Raw genomic sequence first — 16387 nt, 5'->3', positions numbered from 1 at the left:
CACCCGCCCCGCCACTTCTGCCCCTCTGGTAACCACTACTCTGTTCTCTGTAGCCGCGTGTCTATGTTGGTTTGCTCTGGTTTGTTCATTTATTTTGTTTCTGTTTGTTTATTAGTTTTTATATTCCACATACGGGTGTACGGTATTTGTCTTTCTCCATCTGACTTAAATAACTTAGCATAGTACCCTCAAGGTCCATCCATGTTGTCACAGGTGGCAAGATTTCCTCTTTTCTGCGTAGTATTCCACTGTGTGTGTGCACCATGTCCTCTTTACCCATTCATCTGTTGATGGGCACTTATGTTTCCCTATCTTGGCTGTTGTAAATAGAGCCGCAGTGAACATGCGGGTGTGTGTATCTTTTCAGATTCGTATTTTTGTATTCTTTGAATAAATACCCCAGAGTGGGGTACCTGGATCCTATGGTTGTTCTATTCTTAAATTTTTGAGGAGTCTCCATAGTGTGGATTAAACTCTTGAGCCAAAGCACAAGGATGGTGGTGGAGGCTAAAGACACCTGCCTTGCAGTCTCACACACGTGAAACACACCTGAAAGCAGGTGTCTTTGAAGCTAAGCTTTAGGGCATAGGCCTCATCCACGCAGGCCCCTTCTAAGGCTTGTTACCTAATTTTGGAGTCATAATTCTGTAATGTTTTTCTTAAGGAGGATCCCCATGATTTTGTAAGCTGCAGGCCCCACCAGCCTGGATAGATCCCTGGTCACACCTTCGTGGGAGCCCTCCCCAAGGCTCCCAATTCAGGTGGTCCTTATGTGTTTGCATGCCGGCCTCTCCTGGAAGGAAAGCTTTTCACTTCATCATCTGAGTATCACTGTAGGGGCCTGGGAGAAAGTCCACTTAATAGGTATTTCAGTCCAGATGACCCGAGAGCCAGGTCCAAGTTGTGAAGTGTTGAAAGTGATGATGGCTGTATTAGTACCACCCCGAGAGCCAGGTCCAGGTTGTGAAGTGTTGAAAGTGATGATGGCTGTATTAGTACCACCCCGAGAGCCAGGTCCAGGTTGTGAAGTGTTGAAAGTGATGATGGCTGTATTAGTACCACCCCGAGAGCCAGGTCCAGGTTGTGAAGTGTTGAAAGTGATGATGGCTGTATTAGTACCACCCCGAGAGCCAGGTCCAGGTTGTGAAGTGTTGAAAGTGATGATGGCTATATTAGAACCACCTTGAGAGCTGACGGAGCAGGCAGAGGGGAACTACTTCGAATTGCTGGGTGTGGCGTGGAAGTCGTGTGGGAAGAAAATGAACCGCACAGCAGGGCGCAGATGGCAGGACCGCACAGCAGGGCGCAGATGGCAGGACCGCACAGCAGGGTGCAGATGGCAGGGCGACGAGAGAATCAAGGGCAGGGGAGGAGAGGCTCCACCTGAGTGCCAGCAGTGATTGTCCCCTGGTATCTGTCACTGTTTATAACTTTTGGACTCTGGTAGTACAGATCTTTTTGTTCAACTAAATTATCAGTGACCATGAGAATCACCTTCATCCATCCCTTCTCTACGTGCCTTTTTCCACGGTTGGTACCGTCACCGCCCACTTTAGCGCCTACTGGGTCACCTGTGGGAGAGGCCGTCTTATTCAAGACCCTAAAAGAGCATTGATAGAATGCCGAAACCAGAAATAACTGTCCTTTAGACAGGCTTCCATTCTGATCTTTAATGGGGGAACATGAAAGGCTTAAAGATTCAACCCGAGTAACATTTTTCCCACAGCTCTATGACAAAAATCTATATCAAGAATTAACTAGTAGACACATAGTGTTGATTTGGCTTGAAAATGAGTTGAAACTTGTGACTGCTTGAATCTTTGAATCGGGACAATGAATATGTCCTAGTAATTTAGCAATTTCTTTATATCCAAACAACATGTCGCCTTAGAGTTCCTTAGCCAAGTCAAAGTGAAGCGATGAATGTAAAGAGAGGGGAGGGGGTGCTGTTGAAAGGCCGTTCTCTCTGATGATGCTGGCGTGCCCGGGCTCCACTCGAGCCCCCTGCGTGAGGAAGGGCTCTGCAGAAAGAGGCAGCGGGTTTAAGGATTCCAGAGAACAGTTCAGGAAGCAGTGACGATGCAGAGATCCCAGCTGACCAGCTGCCTGCTAAACGCTCCTGCCTCTCCAATGAACCCCGGATCTGATGTGATGGCTGTACTTCCAGACCAGGATCCAGGACAGGGAGACTCATCCCAGCTCCGCCAGGAGAGCCATTTCACCTCTCAGTAGCCGGTGGACTCATCGTTGCCGTGAGAGCAGCAGTGCCTCCCCTCTCTGTGTCCTCTCAGGCTGCTGCTGCCGTACGAGTGGATTTAACTTGGTGCTGCGATCTGCAGCCGTGGAGGATCCTCATTACCGACCACTGCACTCGTTGCTCTGGGGCTGCCAGACGGGACCTGCGTCTCAGCTGTACCTTGATCACTAACGGACAGTTTGAGCCGGGACAAGTCCCTGCGCGCCCCTGAAGCACATCAAGCTACCACCAGGTACACAGGCCGTAACCCGCACCTTAAGTGTCAGGTGGATCTGCAGCACGCGGGTCACTCCTCGCTGCTGGGACTCTGGCAGAGGCTGCGAGGCCCTGCCGGCCACACCGTGCAGGGTTTTCTTTGTGGCCAGAGGGGCTTTCACTCCAGAATCCTGCGGGCAGCGCGGCTGCTTCCTGTAGGTGCCCCCAGATTCTTGGCCCCCGCCTGTCTGCGTCCGCCTCGCATGGCAGGGTCTCCAGCCCGCAGGGTGCAATCCCCCAGTTGCCTTACACCTTTAGCAGCAGACGGTCTCCGGGCTCCTGTGACATGAGGCAGCCCATTATGAGAAGACGGAGACCGGCTTATGCGGCTCTCAGCCCCTGACAAGCAGCAGAAGAGACAATCTAAGCTTTCTTTTCTCCTGCTCTCGTTCACGGCTCCCAGGACGATACCATCCCGCCTAGGGAACCGCGTGAGTAACTTGCTTTTAAAAATGTTCCTTAGCCTAGTTTTACAGAGCTATTAATCCTGGATCCTGAGTACGTCTGCTCAGAAAGAAAGCCCCAGGGATCTCACTCTCGCACAAGGAACGACTGAAATCTGCTCCTGGAAAAGCATAAGTTCCAAGACCTCCCTCCGCCTTTGTCTTTAATACGGGCTCACAAGAACGACGGGCAGACGGCCCAGGGAAGCTGCAGGCCACACCCCCCACGAGGTGGCCTGGTTAACTGAAGGGAAGCGCGGGCTGCAGACCAGGAACAAACGCCTGCGCTTCGGAGGGTCCACGCTTGAGGGTTCAGTGCTGATGCTCCCAAGACGGGACCTGGTTAGTAAGGACAGTAATATCCGTGGAAGAGGGAGAGAGCCATCAGGGTTAGCCCAGTGCTGACCTCATCTGACACAAGTCTAAAAAGAACATCACCGTCAATTTCTGAAGATCGTTAAAGATTAAGTGGAAAAATCTAGCTAAGGAGAAGACCGTAGGGGAAAAGTAAGATGGGGTGTGAACTGTGCACACTGATGCTTGACGCACACTTACTGCACGGATGAACTAATTAACAGAGGGGTGCAACGCTGCAGCACTGCGGACACGCAGTCGGCAACACCGTGGACTGAGATCCCAAAGAGAGAGCGTTTTTCCAAGCCACTTCTAGGGAAGCTCCTCTGCAGTGAAAGAACATAGCTGTTATCTGCCTTTTCAGTGAGAAGAGGAAAATGAGATGAAGTAAGCTGTCACCAAGAAGCAGGACAGAAGATTTGCCCTTAAAAATATATTTTAAAAGTTTTAAGATAATTAGGAGTTCGGGATTAACATATACACACTACTGTATATAAAATAGGTAAACGACAAGGACAGGGAACTACGTTCAATATCTTGCAATAACCTATAATGGTAAGGAATCTGAAAAAGAATATATATATATATAAAATATATATTTATAAATATATAAAACTGAATCAGGGAATTCCCTGGCGGTCCAGTGGTTAGGACTGCTGTGCTTCCACTGCAGGGGGCATGGGTTCTATCCCTGGTCAGGGAACAAAGATCCCATATGCCACACGGCAAGGCGAAAGGAAAACAAAAACTAAAACTAAAACAAAAAAACTGAATCACGGGGGGCGCTTCCCTGGTGGCACAGTGGTTGAGAGTCCGCCTGCCGATGCAGGGGACACGGGTTCGTGCCCCGGTCCGGGAAGATCCCACATGCCGCGGAGAGGCTGGGCCCGTGAGCCGTGGCCGCTGAGCCTGCGCGTCCGGAGCCTGTGCTCTGCAACGGGAGAGGCCACGACAGTGAGAGGCCCGTGTACAGCAAAAGAAAAAAAAAAAAAAGAAAAAAAACTGAATCACTTCGCTTTATACCCGAAACTAACAACATTGTAAATTAACTATACTTCAATTTTTTTTTAAAGATTTTTTCTTTTTTGATGTGGACCACCTTTAAAGTCTTTTTTGAATTTGTTACAATATTGCTTCTGTTTTATGCTTTGGTCCTTTGGCCCGGTGGCATGTGGGATCCCAGCTCCATGACCAGGCATTGAACCCATACTCCCTGCATTGGAAGGCGAAGTCCCAACCACTGAACCGCCAGGGAAGTCCCTATACTTCAATTTTTTTAAATGGTTAAAAAAAGTTTTGAAAAGGAACAGTTATCTCTAACCTCTGCTCTTCTGTGTAGGTTAGAAATCCTACCCAGGTAGTCATTAGTTTTGTAAGATTTTAAACGCACCAAAACATACAAACAAAAAGCCCTGGCAGCTGGCAGAAGGTGGGTAGACCTGTGGGAGCACAGATCTGCCCTCTTTCTCTGATTTTCTGTCCATGGCGTCTTCTCTTTCACAGATTTTCATTCACTGCAGAAGCTAGATTAGAGCTCTAAATCGGAGACAGGCTTTGCAGGCTGCCAAGGGAATTCCAGTTTTGCGGTCTTTTTCTTTTTGCCAAAATTTAAATTGGACCGTTAATGTTCCCATGGAGCCTGTTGTCACTAATTTTTATCATTAATAATCATATCCTCACTGAAATTAATTCAGCAACTCTCAAATGCTACTGGTTTAAACATAACTTTGATGATTAATGTCATTAAAATATTATATTTCCATGTGAAGATTTGCAACTTTCCCCATGAATGATGAGGCGGCTTCACATGTGGTGGTGGATCCCAGGCTCCTCTTTCCCAGCCACAGGCCCGCTCTGAGCCACCACTTAAAGAGATTACTGCTGTGTGCAGACTTGGGACAGCAGTGTGGGTTCTGCAAACACATGAGTCTAATCTGTCTTCTTGTGAGGCCGGGGAGCGGCCACAATGGCCAAGTTCTGACACACATGGGACAGAATGCCGTAACTCTGGGACCCACGGGATCAGACATCAGACATTCAAAAGTCTCTAGTGACTTTGTACCTTGTTCTCCCATAATTTCTCTGTTACAGTCTTTATCCTGATTTTTCTGTTACAAGGACCCGATTTCACAAAATCTACCTTTTTCACTTTTCATTAGCAAATAGCCAGAACACAATCAGGAATTGTACTGTGTATTTGCAATTGTTCACGAAGATTATATTTTTGAGAAATGTAATGTTAATAAAATCTGAAACTTTAAAGCTGCCTAAGCACGGACATTTTAAAATTATATATTTTTGAGTATGTGTGAAAGAGTAGCAGGATGTCTGCCCCACTGCAGGGCTACAAGAGCTATTTCTTCAACTGGATGGACGCAAAAGACAAAAATACTAACTCTATAAGCATCTCACTTCAAGCTTTGCCCAATAATGGAATATGACCTGAATTTACTGACACCCTCACCTACCTAGTCTGAATACCTAGTATTCTCAGAATAATTAGATTATATAGTATCACATAAAGTAGAGAAAACAGAATCCACAGAAAACCATAACGAATGAGCAAAGCTGCTCTGCTCTGCTTGAAACAAAAAGCATTTGGTGTGTAAATGTTATGTTTGTCTTTCAAGGTCAAAGATTAAGAATATCTTCCAAATATACATATTTTCATTTTAAAACTGACTGCAATGCTTTAGTCATTTGATACATTTTTAGACTGTAATACTCCTGAGCTTATGATCATATTAAAATTTGCTTACCATAAAAAAGAATAATTACTATGAATGATTGTAAAATATTGAGTAAATAAAATATCTTCAAACAATGGTAATACTTAAAAGAAAGAGAGAATGTACACTGCTCCCCCTTTGGATGTGACTGGCACCCCCAAGTCGTCATTCTGACCATTGTCAATTACAGGGAAAGGATTTACCCTGTCTTTATAGGAGGGACTGCAGGTTACCCTGGATAACGAGGAAAAGAATGCAAGCTCTTATAAATGTAGGATAAATGATAGATTTAGAAAATAACTATTTTGCAACCCCCAAGGAAATAATAAATCTAACAAGGATCAAAAATGGGTTCAAAACAATTAGATGAAAGCTGCTGAAGAGCAAGATATTCTCTAGGTACCCCATAAAATAATCACTCCACAAATTACTTATTAATTGCAAATAGTAAAACCAAACCCACACAATGGAGGATCCCGTGATCACTACTTAACCAAGTCATGGGACAGAGCATCGGGACAGTGTGGACAGTATCACCTAGGAGGTGTCCTTGCCTGAACAGTTCACTCGATCAAGCCTTCGCACCAAGGTCACCGCTCACCTATTTGCATCTATTTCCTATTTCCTGCCTGGTATCCAGGTACAATTATTAATAAGGGCCCTTTTTACTCTCATAGGTATTCGTTAGGATGATAAATTATATGGTTACCCTGTTTAAATCTAACTTCTAGTAAACAGGAAATACACGTTAAAGAAGAAGCAGTTAAATGACACTATGAGGAAACAATCAGAAAAATCCAGAAAGTGGAACATTCTAGAAAAGAACTGGCCTGGTTTCTTCACAGCTTCAATGTTATGAAAATGAGGGGAGTGTAGGGAACCAGGGCACAAGGCTTTATTGATTAAAGGCACCCAGGACTCGTAACCACCAAAATGCAATGCATGAACCTTGATTGGATCTTGGTTTGGAATATAACAAAAAATAAAAGTTGTTATAGAAAACATTAAGGAATAATTGGGGGGCTTCCCTGGTGGCACCGTGGTTGAGAATCCGCCTGCTGATGCAGGGGACGCGGGTTCGTGCCCCGGTCCGGGAGGATCCCACGTGCCGCGGAGCGGCTGGGCCCGTGAGCCGTGGCCGCTGCGCCTGCGCGTCCGGAGCCTGCGCTCCGCAGCGGGAGAGGCCACAGCAGTGAGAGAGGCCCGCGTGCCGCAAGGAAAAAAAAAAAAGAAATAATTGGGGAGATTTGATTTTAGCTATTAGAGAATAATAATAATTTTTATTTTGTGAAATTTATGTGAAAGGGAGATACTATTGACTATGTTGGAAACTCACTAGCTGATTCTCACACATAACCATATGGTTGTATATGTACCACTCAGGACTGCTGGACATACTACTGCTTGACTCTACCATTCTGGGGAAAACTCCATTGGCCCAGATGGGTAAGCAAATGGCTAACGAGACTGACAAAATCTCTTCTCCAATTTTTGGATGAGTTGAGAGGTATTTAAATGCAATCTAGTTGTAGAATCTTCCTGGTCAAGGGTTCCCTTTGACTGTGTTGAATTCACCAACTTGTTTTTCTCACTGTTGTGGCCTCTCCCGTTGCGGAGCACAGGCTCCGGACGCGCAGGCTCAGCGGCCACGGCTCACGGGCCCAGCCTCTCCGCGGCATGTGGGATCTTCCCGGACCGGGGCACGAACCCGTGTCCCCTGCATCGGCAGGCGGACTCTCAACCACTGCGCCACCAGGGAAGCCCTCACCGACTTTTTATGAGCAAAGGCTTCAGATGAACATTGAGAATCTAAAAGCTAAGGAACACCAAAACCCCCAAAACGAAATACATAGTATAGCTGCAGGGCTGACCCAAAGGGCAACGTGGACTACAAGACAGTATTCTTTCTGACCTCGTTTGTGTACCCAGGTCACTATAAATAAGGACATTTCCCACACAGGAGAGGAATGAATGTCAGAGACGCAGTCCGCTGAACTCAGCTGACTGCACTGGTCCATTTTCACCCCTGGAAGCCCCCCCGCCCCCTGCGATGTTCCATGAAGACCCCTGAGTGGCCAGCACAGCCCATACTGGGCACCGCAGTATGGCAGCCGATGAGGGTCACGAGCAGTAAAATCACTGCTGGAAATGCATTTCTTTAGTCAGCTTGATGGCCAAGTGAATGTGCAAAGGACAGAAGTGTTAGAGAATTTCCAGAAGGAAGAACAAAAGAAAAGTGGAGAGGAGCGAACAGAGAGACGAGGGCGTCGGCAGCCACCCTCCAGAGGGGGTGCCTTGCGTCAGGCTCTTCAGAACCACCTCCAGGAAAGTCAGTTCAGGCACCTCGAGATGACAGGAACAATAGCTGCGAGAGTGGGGTACGGAGATGCAGAGAAATTAACTCCCTTTTGACATCGAAATGACAGTTCTGTTTTGACAGAGCTCTAAAATAAGCCCATGTCACTTAAGGTTTTCTTTTATAATAGAGTATCTATATAACTTTAATTTTTTCTATTATAGGATTGTGTGCAGCTCCAAACAATAGGCAAATTCATGTTTATTCATTAATAATTTTGTAGACCGTTTTCATTAGCACTGTAAGTTCCTTATTCCAGAAAGTTTCACTTACTCCCAATTATTTATGCAATTCAATGATAAAATCATTACTTCACTTAGACCTGCCCTTTAAAGTACAATGATGTCTGGCAGAGATCAGTTCTCAGAGGATCTTATTGTTTCAGTATCAGGTTGCCTTTTGGCTAAATGAGAAATTCATTCTTGTGAGTGTTTGAGTGTGTGTGTGAGCAAGGGTGGATGTGCACGAGTGAGGCTGTAAGTGTGGGTGCATGTGCGTGTGTGAGGTGAGGGTGAGTTGTGGGTGTGAGTGTGCAGAGTGGAATTGCATTATCATAAACGAGACACTGGGTTGTGGAGGCAGCTCAGGTTTGGGATCCTGACTCTGCCACTTACTAACTTTGAGTCATTGGGCAGGTTTTAATTTTTGTAAGGCTCTGTTTTTTGGATCTGTGAAACAAAAATTATACCTATTTTACACACGATTTTTTGAAGGTAAAATGGGGTGATATGAGTAAGATGTCAATTCCAGTAAGTGGTCCATAATAAACACTTAATAAATTCAAATTACTGTTATTTTGTGCATATTTCTCTTTCATTAGATGTATTTTGATGTAGAAATCTTGAAAACAGGTCTTTATTCTCTTTTAACATTGGAGAGCTCTAAACAGAAGTTAAAATGCAAAATACCAGCCTTTGGCCCATGTATCTAAATGCCTATCCTTAGCCCTGTTTGCAATTGGGTGGAGCCCTTGGCTAGTTCAGAAGTAGCTGCCCACTTTCCTTAAAATCATGAGTAATGGGGTGTGAATCCCTGATGGGGTGGGAAGGCAGGGACACCCAAGGAGGAGATCCAGCAGCAGGCCTGATGAGAGCAGCTTTCACGTGGTACTGATGATTTGTAGTTGCTTAACCTGCTATGAGTCTCAGTCTTCTCGTTGGTAAAGCGCATCAGGTAGGATGGTGGGGATCCACTCAGCTGATGGCGAGCAGTGCCTGGTGCTGGGTGAACTGCAGGGCACCATGGCTGATCTTACCCCCATGCTATAGAGTGCTGTAGCTCAGAGGAATAGCAAGGGGGAAAAACTGTCCTCTTGTCAAAAGACCTTGCGTCACATTTTTATTTCTGATGACAGGATTTTTGAGTCTGTAAAATGGAATCTTACCGTCTTCATAGTGAATGATTCCCTTTCTTATAAGGCCTGTGCCTTCTTACAATTCAGATACAGAGAAAAAGAGAATGAGAATGGGTAGAGGTAAGTATTGTGATAGTTCTTAGTCATTAAATTATTGTAAAAAGATGACATTGATTTTTTGAACTATCAGCCATGTGGGCCCAGCCCTAAAATAGATTACTCCTGTTGGTGCCCCTACTTTTTGTATAGATTTTATTTTTTAGGGTAGTCAATAGGTTTACAGAAAAGTTGAGCAGAAAGAACAGAGCATTCCTTATATCCCCTCTTCTTCTCTTCTACTCCTTCCCTGCAAAGGTTTCCCTTATTACTAACATCTTGCTTTAGTGGGGCATATGTGTTGCAATTGATGAGCCAGTATTGATACATTATTACTAATTGAAGTCTATAGTTTATGTTAGGGGGGGTCACTCTTGATGTTGTACATTCTATGGGTTTTGCCAAATGCAAATGGTAGGTAATGCCATGCACCTACCATTACGATATAAAAGAGCATAGTTTTACTGCCCTAAAAATCCTCTGTGGCCCACCTACTCACCCCTTCCTCCTCCCTGGCAACCATGATCTTCGCATTGTCTCCACAGTTTTGCCTTTTCCAGAATGTCTTGTAGTTGGAATCATACAGTATGTAGCCTTTATAGGTTGGCTTCTTTCACTCAGTAATATGCACTTAAAGTTTCTCCCTGTCATTTTATAGTTTGATGGCTCATTTCTTTTTAGTGCTGAATAATATTCCATTGTCTGCATGTAGTAGTTTACATCTTGGTTGGTTCGTGGTTTTGGCGATTATTAATAAAGCTGCTATAAATATCCGTATGCAGGTTTTTGTGTGAACCTAAGTTTTCAGCTCATTTGGGTAAATACCAAAGACTGTGATTGCTAGATCTTATAGTAAGATTATGTTTAATTTTGTAAGAAACTGTCAAACTGTCTGCCAAGATAGCTGTACCATTCTGCATTCCCAGTGTGATGAGTGAGCGTTCCTGTTGCTCCACATCCTTGCCAGCATTTGGTGTTGTCAGTGTTCTGGATTTTGGTTATTCTAACAGATGTGTAGTGACACAATTATTATCTCATTGTTTTAATTTGCTTTTCCCTAATGACATATGATATTGAACATGTTTCACATGTTTATTGAGGTATATTTGATTTACCATATTATATTGTTTTGGGTGTATAACATAGCGATTCAAAAATTTTACAGATTATACTCCATTAACAGTTATTATAAAATATTGGCTGTATTTACTATGCTGTATAATATATCCTTGTAGCTTATTTATTTGATACATAGTAGTTTGTACCTCTTAATCCTCTTACTTATCTTTTGGAGATGGTCATATGTTTCATATTCTGCAGTTTGTTACTGTGGTGTCTCACATTGGTTGATTTGCAGTTACTGAACTATCCTGGCATCCCTGGGATAAATCTCACTTGATCATGGTGTGTAATCCTTTTAATATATTATTAGTTTTGGTTTGCTTATATTTTGTTGAGGATTTTTGCATGTATGTTCATCAGTGATACTGGCTTGTAATTTTCTTTATTTGTGATATCTTCATCTGGTTTTGCCTCATAGAATGAGTTCAGAAGCATTCCTTCCTCTGCAATGTTTTGGAATAGTTTGAAAAGGACAGGGGTTAACTCTTCTCTAAATGTTTGGTAGAATTCACCTGTGAAGCCATCTGGTCTTGGACTTTTGCTTGTTGGGAGTTCTTTTTTATTACTTATTCAATTTTATTACTGATAATATGTCTATTTATATTTTAAAATTTCTCACTGGTTCAGTCTTGGGAGATTGTGAATTTCTAGGGATTTGTCCATTTCTTCTAGGTTGTCCATTTTATTGGCATAAAGTTGTTCATAGTAATCTCTTATGATCCTTTGCATTTCTGTGGCATCTGTTGCCTTTCTCTTTTTTTCATTTCTGACTTTATGGGTTTTGACCCTCTCTCTTTTTTTCTTGATGAGTCTGGCTAAAGGTTTATCAAGTTTGTTTATCTTTCCAAAGAACCAGCTCTTAGTTTCATTGATATTTTCTATTTTTTTTAGTCTTTATTTTCTTTCTGCTCTGATCTTTATGATTTCTTTCCTTCAACTACCTTTGGGTTTTGTTTGTTCTTATTTTTATAGTTCCTTTAGGTGTAAGTTTAGGTTGTTTATTTGAGGTTTTTCTTGTTTCCTGATGTAAGCTTGTATTGCTATAAATTTCCCTCTTAGAACTGCTTTTGCTGTGTCCCATAGATTTTAGATTATTATGTTTTTGTTTTCATTTGTCTCAAGGTATTTTCTGATTTCCTGGTGGGTGGGGCTGTTAGTTAGTTAGTTGCCAGTTAGTTGCTTGGCCTGAGGAATTTCAGTATGGTGCCTATAGGCTGTTGGGCTAGGGCGGGGCTGGGTCCTGAAGCTCATAAGCTGGAAGGATTCCACAATGGTGCCCACCAGCACCAGTGTCCACGTGGTAGAAGGAGCTCCCCAAATGGCTGCCACTAGTGTCTGTGTCCTGCTGGTGAGCTGCAGTTGTCTCTTGCTTCTCTGGGAAACTCTCCAAAGTCAGCAGATAGGTCTGACCAAAGATTCTTTCAAATTACTGATTCTGCCCTGGATTCCAGAGCACGTGAGATTTTGTGTGTGCCCTTTAGGAGTGGAGTCTCTCTATTTCCTCCAGCCCTCTGGGACTCCCCAAAGTAAGCCTCACTGACCTTCAAATACAAATGTCCTGGGGGCTTGTCTTCCCAGGGCAGTACTCCCAGGCTGGGGAGCCTGATGTGGGGTTCAGACCCCTCACTCCTTGGGGAGAACCTCTGCAATTGTAATTATTCTCCCGTTTATGGGTGACCCACCTGGGGTTATGGGTCTTGACTATACTGTGACTCCACCCCTCCTACCTGTCTTGTTGTGGTTCCTTCTTTGTATCTTCTGTTGGAGAAGATCTTTTCTGGGAGATTCTATTTTTTTCATGGATAGTTTTCTGTAAATAGTTGTAATTTTGGTGTGCCCATGAGAGGAGGGGAGCTCAGAGTCTTCCTACTCTGCCATTTTGGGAGCACCCACAGCTCAGTCTGTACACCTTGTCTGGTGAGTTGTCTGTTCAGTCCTTCTGCCTATTTTTTTTTTTTTTTTTTTTTTTTTTTGCGGTATGCGGGCCTCTCACTGCCGTGGCCTCTCCCGTTGCGGAGCACAGGCTCCGGACGCACAGGCTCAGCGGCCACGGCTCACGGGCCCAGCCGCTCCGCGGCACGTGGGATCTTCCCGGACCGGGGCACGAACCCGCATCCCCTGCATCGGCCGGCGGACTCTCAACCGCTGCGCCACCAGGGAAGCCCCTTCTGCCTATTTTTAAACTGTGTTGTCTGTTTTCTTATTGTTGAATTTTAAGTGTTCTCTGTATATTTTGGAAAAAGTCCTTTATCAGATATGTATGTTAACATTTTTTCTCAGTCTGTGACTTGTCTTCTCCTTGTCTTTACATTGTCTTTCACAGAGCAGAAGTTTTTAATTTTAATGAAGTTCAGCCTATTAGTTATTTCTTTCATGGATCATATCTTTCGTATTGTATCTAAAAAAATCATCCTCAGACCAAAGGCCACCTAGATTTTCTCCAATGTTACCTTCTAGAAGTTTTCTAGTTTTGCATTTTAACTTAAGGTCTGTGATCCGTTTTGAGTTAATTTTTGTGAAGGGTATGAGGTCAGCATCTAGATTCATATTTTTGCGTGTGGAAATCCACTGATTCCAGCTCCATTTTTGAAAAGACTATCCTTTTCCCTTTGAACTGCCTTTATTCCTTTGTCAAAGATCAATCAGCTCTATTTGTGTGGATCTATTTCTGGGCTCTCTGTTCTGCTCCATTGATCTATATTTGTCTGTTCTTTTGCCAATACCACACCATCTTGATTATTGGATCTTTATAGTGGGTCTTGAAGTTGGCTAGTCACTGTTCTTTGTTCTTCTTCATCAATATTGTATTGGTGCTTAGGCTCGTCACTCTTACACAGCTCTTGTCTCCCTGGATTCTTAGTTAGTTCCACCTCTGTCTGTTTGGCTTAGCCTTAATCCAAGCCCTAATTAATAAGGGATACCCCACTTCCTGTCCAAAGCCAATCCCTTTAGTGCCTGAGTATTTCTCTTCCAGTTCTGGAAGGATGTTGTTTTGACACCAGTGTCTTTTTCCAATCATATCAAGCCCCCTACTCTATGGATGCCTTTGCATATAGGTGGGTCTCCATTGTCTAAAAGGCAACACATTTTCATTGATTTTACTTCTCTGTCTGTGCCTATGAACAAGCAAGGTCCCTGAGCTTAAGGAACCAACATTCTAGTTAGGGATTGGAGTCAGTAAACAAAACACTAACAACATGCATCTGGCAGTAGTAAGTATCAGGAAGCCGAATTACCATGGAAGGGCCATGCTACTGTACAGAGAGCAGTCAGAGAGAGCACCATTTGAAGAGACACTCAAATCAACGAGGAAGTAAGCCCAGTGGACATCTGGGGGCAAGTGCTCCAGGCGGAACGAGCAGCAGGTACAAGAGCTCAGGGATGGGAACGTGCTGTGTGTGCCCAGAGGTGAGTGCGGAAGGCAGAGCGGCTGGAGTGGAGCGAGCGAGAGGCACGTGGAGGGGGCAGCAGGGAGCCACACGGTGCAGGACCCTGTCGGCCGCAGCCAAGGCTTGGACCGTATTCTGGGTGTTGGAGAAAAGCCACTGCGGGGTTAGCGCAGAGGGCTGACATGATAAAACCTGTATTTTAAAAATATTATTAAAGATATTATTTAGTTAATAGCACATAGGAAGGCAAGGAAAAAGCAGGGAGACCTCTAAGGAGGTTATTATAAAGATTCAGGTGAGAGAGGATGCATTTTTAATCCATTTTGCAGGCAGAACCAGTCAGATCTGTTGCTAGATCAGAAGGGTGAACGAGGGGAGAGGAGTCAAGGCTGACTTGAAGGTTCTGGCCTGAGCCACTGGAAGGATGGAGTTTCCATCTACTGAAATGGAGCAGAGGAGGAGGTTTGCCTGGGATCGTCAAGAGGTCATTCTGGATGGTGTTCATCTCATAGGAATGTTTCATCAAAGTGGAAAGGGCGTGAGAGGTTGGATACTTGAGCCTGCAGTTCAAGGAGAAGTGTGGGCTGGAGATGTAAACTTGGGTGTGGTCAGCATGGAGACAGCATTTAAGGCTGAATGCCAGTGGGGGTCCCTGAGATGGAGAATCAAGTAGAGAAGAGCAGTGGCCCCAAGACTGAGCCCTGTGGAATTTGGGGCAGTGAGAGGAATCCAGCAGTGGAGACTGGGCGGGGGGAAAGGTGCCAGTTTCTAAGAAGAGCCAGGGAGAGTGGCATCCTGGAAGCAAACGAACATCTCGGGGAGAGAGTCTGCCACTACCAAGGGCTCCTGAGTGGAGCGAGATGAGTGCTGATGACTTGCTATTGGAAGTGGCTACAAGGGGACCTGGACAGGGGTGTTTCACTGGGGTGGGGGCAGTGCTGATGCATGTCGGCTCCTCTCTGCACCCTTGTAGGAGATGCCCTCTCTCCCCTTGATCCAGCAAGAGGCAGAACACAAGGGGCAACTTTAGTGACGTCTTTCTGTCTGACTGAGGAATTCATATGAGAGGTTGAAACCCTGCTCTGAATGGTTGGAGATTCCTAAAAGTGGTCATACTTGTCTTAGGTGGATTAGGGCAAGTGGGGAGGGGACAACGTTCCAGGCCTGAGAAACACCGCATGCCTGGGCACGTGGAGGAAGGTGGCTCTTCCGTGGCGCTGACGGAGGTGTTGGAGGGCAGGAGAGGAGCCCGCCTCCGGCAGACGGGCAGGGCGAGACGGTGAGGGCTGTGGTGTCAGGCCAGGGCACTCATATTCCACCCGTAACAGCAGGAGATCACTGAGGGTTTGTACCCCATGACGGGAGCATTAGACCTGTGCCCCGCACAGCTGGCTGCAGACCCCAGCGCAGGCGGGAGAGTGAGAGTTGGATGAGCTCCGAAGTACGAAGTCTCTGAAAACACATATTTCCCTGGAGTGTGGTGGAAGAGATTCTGCTCACCGTGTCCCTGCACGGGAGAGAAGAAAGGATGTGTCTCCGAAACTCCGAGTGTGGACTGGGAAGGAAACACTCTCGTGTCACAGTCAGAGACCCTCAGTATGGCAGCGTGAACTGGAGCAAAGCTGGGAGGGGCACGGGCCTGCAGAGCTGTAGAGATGCTCATCCTCAGTTAGAAGTTAGCGGTGTGGGGGACTTGTGACATCGCAGCCCCAGGGGGTGCATTGAGTGTAAACAGCCTCCCTCAGCTCTCACAAGGTAGGTATCACATGACCATTTAACAGATGGGGAGACTGGGGTTGTGACAACTGCACAAGGTGTTTAGCGCCACATAACTTGTGAAAAGCAAAGCAGAGTCTCTTTGAAGTTTACAAGGAGGTTGAACTCTCCCACTAAGTTCCCACTAAGTTCTAAGTCTTGGGTTTTAAATGGATGGTAATCCATCCCCCTTCTTTTGGCATTAGGGCTTATTATAATAGAAGACCTGTGAGACTTTTGGAGGTTAAAGGGCAGCATTTGCTTCAGGTTTTCCCAC

At 45.1% G+C, this 16387-nt stretch overlaps 1 protein-coding gene across 2 annotated transcripts in view; it reads left to right on the top strand.

Annotated features, from left to right (window-relative positions):
• PDE10A (phosphodiesterase 10A) overlaps positions 1–16387 on the top strand; it is a 566819-nt gene that overhangs the window by 170206 nt on the left and 380226 nt on the right. The window lies entirely within an intron of this gene.

This window comes from Kogia breviceps, chromosome 13 (assembly GCF_026419965.1).
Source record: "Kogia breviceps isolate mKogBre1 chromosome 13, mKogBre1 haplotype 1, whole genome shotgun sequence".
Classification (NCBI taxonomy): domain Eukaryota; kingdom Metazoa; phylum Chordata; class Mammalia; order Artiodactyla; family Physeteridae; genus Kogia; species Kogia breviceps.
Note: the sequence above shows the minus strand (reverse complement) of the source record. Positions and strands in the feature narration are given on the sequence as shown.